Source organism: Frieseomelitta varia, unplaced genomic scaffold (assembly GCF_011392965.1).
Source record: "Frieseomelitta varia isolate USP_RPSP 00005682 unplaced genomic scaffold, Fvar_1.2 scaffold_1025, whole genome shotgun sequence".
Lineage (NCBI taxonomy): Eukaryota > Metazoa > Arthropoda > Insecta > Hymenoptera > Apidae > Frieseomelitta > Frieseomelitta varia.
This window is the reverse complement of record NW_025108668.1, coordinates 169761-178248: the sequence shown is the minus strand read 5'-3', so window position 1 is coordinate 178248 and position 8488 is coordinate 169761.

The following is an 8488-nucleotide window of genomic DNA, read 5'->3' as shown; positions in this document are numbered from 1 at the left end:
ATATTATATAGATATCGATCATAGAAAATATATCGATTATATTTAAAATATAATAATTCTTTTAAAGAAAGTCACTTCCCGACTTACCTCATCTATATTACAATTGGATTTTACATTTGAGAGCTGAGAATCATAATAATGTAAATCCAAATTTTTGAAATTTGAATTAATTATTGAAGTTATAACTTCATTTATTAATAAGAAATGGCAGTAATTTATTTTACCATTCAACTAAGAAAATAATAGTAGTAAATACAAACATGACTTTACCAGAAACATCTTTAAACTGATTTATATCAGTAAGTATGATTTTTAGCTCTTTATTTGTTAGAATTTTTCTAACAATATTGAACAATCATTATTTTTATGTCGTTTTTGCATATCAAATTTTGTATATCCTTCTGTAATTGTTTTATGATTAATTATTGTATGTAATCGTAGTCATTGCAATTATTAAATAATTAATCATTGTTAAATTAGTAATCAGTAATCGGGAATAATTCTCGTAGTTTGCAATCATTAATTATTAACCGCTAAATCATTATAAATTTATATTTTATTATTATTAATATTACATTTATATATTGAAAATTATATAACATTGTGTCTAAAAAAAAAATCATCATATCGCTAGATTAATTTAATAAAATTATAAGTTCTTCAAAAAAGTATATAATTTTTTTATTAAGTATATAATTATTCTGAAATATTTCTATACACAATTAAAATTGTAATACATGTCTTATATAACGTTATACATGTCTTATATAACATGGGATGTATAACTTATGTTGCACGATTTCAAGAAATTCTTTTCATCACGTAAAAAATTTGATAAAAAGATGCAAATTATCCAATTTCGCGTGACAATAATTTTAATTATACAAGAATAGATGATTTATTATAAATACGGATTTTGCGGATATGCAAATTTATAATTATATTGTACATAATAAAAATTTATATTATATTATATATAATAATTTTTATTCATATTTTTGAAATCGATCGAAAATTTGTATTTATTTTTGATGTTATAGAATAGTATAAAATCACATTACGCGCAGTATATGCAATTTTTCATTTTTAAATTTTCTAGACGCGCATCAAAATCCACAGTTCTATTATCAGTTTACGAAAGCTTCTATAATAAGCAAAGGCATTTTAGAACATAAAACATATATCAAAAATAAAATACTGACCGAAGCATATACAAGTCAAAGTGCAATCATTTCGTTATTGATGATTTTTAAATTAATCACGAGTTTGATTACTTACTGTATTTGTTAATCAATAATTAGTAATCATGATTAATAGTCTGATTTCACATTAATCATAATCTTCATGATTATAACAGTCTATGATTAATCAAATTCCATGATTAATCAGGTTACCCACTTACACGTTATGCTCAATTCTGAATATACGCCATCGTACTATGTACTTAGTCAACAAACTTTACAAATATTTGTCAAATATCAAATATTCAAAGAAAAACGGGGTTTTAAACATTTTATAAGTACTAATTTATTTATAGATTTTAAGAAAATTATTTTTTTCGATCTATTTTTGAACAAATGTAAGAAACCTCAGAACTTCATGAATTATTGTTTATTTAGATCTATTCTCAACAGAGGAAATTTAAAAGAGCTGATCACTTAAGATTCAATTACGTTTTGATTCAATTAGAATTTCCGACTTTAAATAAATTTAAACATGTTATATTTCTACCTATGTACAGTCGTAAAAGTCATAATTAAATTTTAAATAAAAATTTTAACCAGAGAAAGATGGATTGTGGACATCTTATGAATTTTAATTTGTTCGTCAAAATTGAACCACTTTTAAAATCAATTTTATATTTACAAAAATAATATCAATAAAATTATCTTAATATATAAATTCTTATTATAATTATAATAATGATGCAAACACATTTTTGGACACTAGTTTTGCAACAAACAAATGTAGAGAACGTTGTCACATTTTCAGAATCTGTGTAACTAATAAACAAGTTAGGTTCATAAAATGTTTTAAACTTCATTTTACTCTAAAATATTTCGAATTTATATACATATGTAAATTTATATGATTTTTACTGTATGTGGAACTTTTATGTTTGTCTTTTTTTTTCTACTGTGATATACCCAAATGTATATTTTATAAATAAAATATCCAACGATCATTCATTTGTGAGAGATGTATGTGCAATTTATTACATTCATAACAATAGATTTTTATTGCAAATGTCAACGAGTGGTAAATGTATCTTTGTAAGTAACTATACTTAAAAGTATCTAAGCAATACTATCGAGAAACTTACAACGCAAAATTTTATTAAATTTATTATCCTCAATTCATTGTATACTTTAAACGCACTGATATAGTTTACATTTATCAAGCAGGTAATTATTTTGTTCTTTTTATGTTTTTTTAGAATGTTAAATGTTTACAATACTCCAGGTCATTATTTCTTATTTATTTGATCACTACGAAAGAAACTCAACTCTTGGAAAATTTCCAACTTCCTTCGAGGTCAAATTACTGCTATAAATATTCGGACATTAAATTTTCGAGTTCTGCGAAATTTTTCTGCGAGTTCTGTTAATATTTAAACTGTTATAATATCGTGACTGATCCTGAATTTTACCAATATATTATAATATCCATAGTCGTCTGTTGTTGCAGTATCATTTTAATAGGTATCATTAAGCATTGGCAACCATAAAAATTTCGATTGTACATTACTTAATTTTGAAATTAAAATTTCAATAATAAAAATTTTATTATTGATAAGAAACAAAGTAAATTTCTAGTTTACCGGCTTTTCTCAATTTGGCTACTAAATTGATAAGAAAAAGCTAAAATTGAGAAAAGCCGCTAAACTAAAAATTTGCCTAAAATTAAATTAAATACCTTCGGTTTTGTAAAAAAAAAAAAAAAATACACAGACTACTATAGTTATTTGCTAAACTAGAAATTTCCTTAAAATAAAATTAAATATCTTCTATTTTTGTAAAACAATACAGATTATTATAGCCATTTGCAAATCCTACTCTTATGTAACTCATAACATCGTTTTCTACAGTATACAAAAAAATCATTATTTAATTGCATTTCATTATTAGAATAGAAGTTATATCTAGATATATTATTTAATGCAGTTTAAATTTGTATTTGAGATTAAATTTTATTTTATCAAAAATGAATGTTATTTGCTTTATACTAAAGTAGATGACAAAAATTGATTAACTATCACTGTATAATTTTTATATAATAAACATAACGAGCAACATCGTACTCCAGATGAACGGAATCGTGACAGATTTTAAACAAGAAGAACATTTGATTCTTTCTGAAACATGTTGCAAAAATGCAGGTTTAGCCTTTACGATATAATTCAATCTTGCTCGATATATTTTATTACTTTATTCTCAAATTGTTGTTTCTTCTTCATTCAAAGTAATAGATTCTTCTTCGTCCGTAAATAAATTTCATTCGTTTTCTACATGTGTATGAATACTTTCGTGAACATATACATTGTACACGATAATTAACATTTAACTATTTCACTTGATAACAAATTTTCGCCGAGAGAGATTTGTTACATAGTACTATAATACAACGAGCAGTTTGCCGTAGAAGGTTATTAGCGAAATTACACGAAACAAACCAGCAGACAGTTGCATTTAATGATCCGAGATATACATATATCGACTGCCGACAGATTTCTCGATTTAACTCCATTATCTTGCCGCCGGCAAGGCGGTCTTGTTCGTCGGGAGTTAATTAACGAACTGTCAGCCTCGCATTGTGACATTTAATCTTGCTGCGTGTCTTTCTCAGATCGGGCCACGTGTTTAATCGCGCGCATCTGCAATCGATTGACAACGATTATAGGAGTAATTGTTAATTTCGGCTCTTAAATGTGCAATTGCACTAACCGAAATAACAGTGTATTTGAAGAGCTGAGAATCATAGTGGTATAAGCAGGGGTAGAAAAAGATGAAGGAATTTTTAAATAGATTTCACTTGAAATATGGATCGTAGAACTTTTTTGAAAAATATTCTTCTTCTTCTTCATTTCTTTTTTTTACGTCGCATCGATAGGTGGTATTAGATATATAGTAGTTTGTGTTTTTGAGATGTTTTAAAATTCTTTGTACGTCATTTTGAAAGTCAGGTTTATGTTTCAGTTAATTCCGTTTCTCTGTCTTTGGGCCTCTGTGGTGTGGCATTTGTGCAAAATGTGGGTGGCTGTTAATGGATGGTGAGAGGTGTAGTTCTTTTAATTTTGTATTTGTGAATCAGCTCTTAAGCTTGTGAGAAAAATATTCTTACATTACATGTCCCGATGAGAATAGATAAATAAATGTTCTTAAAAGTAAAAATTTCACATGTAAAAATAAAACTTTTCCTGTCAAAGAAACATAATTTGTTCGTTAATATTAAAAGAGTTCTTAATATTTGTAACAAATACCTACATTGAATATTATTCATATTCAAGAAATGTAAACTCAAATATAAAAATGGATGTTAAATATTCTAAAACAACTTATTTTTCATAAAACTCTTATTGTACAGATTCTAAAATATTTATTCCATGATAACATTATTCAAAAGTTTTCTTAAATGTAACATTTCTTTCTATAAAAATCCCACAAAAGTAGATACTTTTTTTATATGAAATATATAACATTCGGACAAAATTTCTTTAAAAACCTTGGGCGCTAGTCATTCTTTTAAGATCACACATATTTCATGTTTATTATTGTTACTTTTATATTAAAATGAATAAATGAAGCTATAAAAATACTGCCATGTTAATTCGAATAGGCCTGTCTAATCAAGACAAATGACTTCGGAAAAAAGACTTTCGATATTTAACAATCAAGCATCAATTCCATATACATCCGAAATATAAACTGTCATATTAATTTTAATGCAGTTAAAACTATTTTATAATAAACTATTTTTAGTTTTACTACTTAGAATTAATGACTCGATTTAAGCGAAAGCTGCAGATATGCTTTTTTGATTTAACAATCGGAGAAATAGTCGATCATAAAATTAATAGAGCGTTCAATACTTGAAAAATGTTAATTAAGACTTGCATCACTATAGATTTCAGCTTTTTGCTTATTAGATGTGTAGGTAACGTTAGAAGATTTCTAGGAATTCAGTAATGTATAAATTTTGTCGATACATATATATAATATCCTACAAATTTAAGCTGATACATAATAAGTGCAATATGGGAAACATTTTTATTACTCCATATTTAATTTTTATAATTGATCTTCATGCAAATTTATATTTTTGAAAATATTATTTGAAAAATAGAATTTTGGTAGAAAATTGATACATATAGTATATGAACTTGGATATTTTATATATTTTTTCATGTAATATGTATTTTATGTAATTTCATACTCTGAAATTATCTATAAAAGTTATTAGTCCGCAATTAGTTATAACAATTTGTACTTACTGGAAGTTATGGTTTTAAGTTATTTATCTTTTTTATAGAATCTATTCAATTTTATAATGTGTATTAAACGCTAAATGACGTTCAGTTATAAATTTATAATTTAATAATTTAATAATTTAATAATTTAATTACGGATTTTAATAATTTATAATTTAATAATTTAATAATTTAATTACGCATTTTAATAATTTAATTACGGAAATATCTTGAATAAATAAATGTTTATTCGGTGCATTTAGTATCACCAAAAAACTAATGAAAATTTAAATAATAATTGCCGTGGTATTACATACAATTATATAGTTAAAACTACTAAAAATGTAGGATTTTATAAAATGTATTAGGATATCCATACATAGTCATTTACCCATCTTTAACTATAATTATTAAACTATTATTACAACCATTATTAAATAATTGAAACAAGTGATCTACACTTATTGTTAGTGAAGCAATATAATAATAATTTCAACGTGATGAAAAGTTTTTATTGCATTAAAACGATCACAACAGAAAATATACTTATGTCCTTTAATTTGAAGAGAAATGTTTATCAAAAATTAACTTTGTAACAAATATAAAATTCATATTGGTCAATCTGATAAATGACCAAAGGCTTGAAGATTCAATATTTTGTCACATCAATAACTGTAAACATATATATATATTTCTAGTAATTATACATTTTTTGATATGTGTATATTAAAAAGTGCATGAATTGAGACACAAATGTATCAATTACACCAATGTATTTGAATACACGTCAAATCGAAATCTTCAATTCATACGTTGCTGAAATAATTTCTAAAGAGTATGGCTATCCATAACAAAAATACATAGAAATATCATCATTAACATTTTACACGTACGCAATATTTCTCTTGAAAGTTTAACGACCTTCATATTAATAACGTACCTATATAATATTTACTTTTTGACAGAAGAAATAAATGTTTAAACGATCTTTCATTTACTTGATTACAAAGTCTAATTTGAAAATTTACTATAAAATTGTAGTGTATTGATCATAAAATTTCAAACGTCATCAAGTTTTCTTGCTTCTACGCTTTAATCGTGTCGAGACGCGCGAAAGAAAATAAACTCGTCATCGTTCGGGAAAATTTGACGTACCATAGGAACATCATATTATCACCCCGCCATAAAATACAAATCGCAATCTTTAGAATAGAAAAAAACAAGATACCGAGGTATAAAAAGAAATGTTCAGTCGTCCGTGTAGAATCGTCTTGCCTTTGGTTAAAGGTGAAGAAGGCTATAGATAAAAAAAAAAAAGAAAGAGAAAAGAAGAAAAAAAAAAATGTACGTTTCACTCTCCTTTCCCTATTCATTCGCCACGGATCTGTGTTTCTGTACCTTTTCCTCTGGGTCTTCCGGCTACAAAACAAAGTCGACGATCGTAAAATATTATGTAGGATAAGGAGGCCTTGGCTCTGAGCCACAATCGATGGCGATGCAGGAGTCTGGAAAGTTTATCCGGCCAAAGAGCTTAACGTGGCCACCATTGTCCCAAGCTTCCGCTTTATAAATAAACTTCATCATGGCCACTATCCCGTACGTCCAGTTAAAGATTTTAATATCGATGTATACATCTTGTATTACGAAATAGTGAAACAAACTCTCTGTTTGTTCGTGCACGCTGGTCTTACACGTTCACTTATCCGCACTTCTGATGCTGAAAGCTTCGACTTCTTCCACGTACATACACACGTGTTTACTTGTAGCCGAATTTTTTTTTTAATTTACTGCTTTGTTTGTTTTAATATTTCAAGGGCTTTTGCAATATTTAATATCTTGTTGCTGTTATGATATAGTGTTTATTAATTATTTTAAACATTTGGTCCATACTGGAGATCTTGTAATCAACAAGGAAATGATTGGTTTAATTACTAGAACATAAATATTCAAAGAGAATAATATACTACAATATATCGAATAAATGTAAATTTATTATATGTTTCTCATTTAGTATTAAATATTTAGTGTTGCAGGTTTTTGGTAATTTCAAGCATTCCAAGAATTAAATGCGATTTTATCATTACTACTAACAAGGAAATATCACCGAACCCTGAATCGCCGATTTTGATGAAAAAGGCATGAATGTAGTTTTCATAAAAATATTCGACTGTATTTTTTCTTATATCCTATTTTTTTATACTGTATTTTTTACTACTCTGAAAGTTGGAGGTGCGAAACGTATTTTGTTAAATATCTCGGAAATTATTGAACATACTATGCTTGTGTACATTGATAAAATTAATGTTTTTTAACGACAAATTTAATGGTGTATACCGTTTTGCAAAAAAAACCTTTTGTTTAAACAATATATTTAAAACACCGTATTTTTGATTAATTTCTCCAAGTAAATGCTAACAAATTTTCTTGAATATTTTTATAATATGAATACTATATATTCAAACACAAATTACAAATAAAATAGAATCTTGATCTTTTCATTATAAAAAAAATTCATCATTTTCAAATCTTTCCCGCTATACGTGAAAAGCAGGGTGTGTAATTGTTCTCTGCCCGTAAATATGTTTTAAAATGTTAAACGTTAATATATTTCAGTTCTGATTTTATTGTACTGGAGCATCATTATTGAATTCAAATGACTCCAATTCATAACCAGTAAATGCATCCACGTTATTCACAAAATTATCTTCTTCTTCCATAGTAAGGGTTCCTTTCAAATGATTGATTTGTAAAGAAAATATATGACCTAATCAAAATTTGAAACGAAGATACAAATTTAATTTTGATAAAAATGCGGGTGATTAATAATCAATTTCTTACCATACACTTTGTAAACTTGAAACTGCTGTATTAACTATATTCAGCGATATTATTATAGTTTGGATAGTTTCGATATTATTATTCGCTTATTTATTGAACGTTCATATATTGCATTTATTGCACAAATGAAAATTCAATCATCTGGTGCAATATATAGGAGCGTCAATTTTAAAATAACATAGA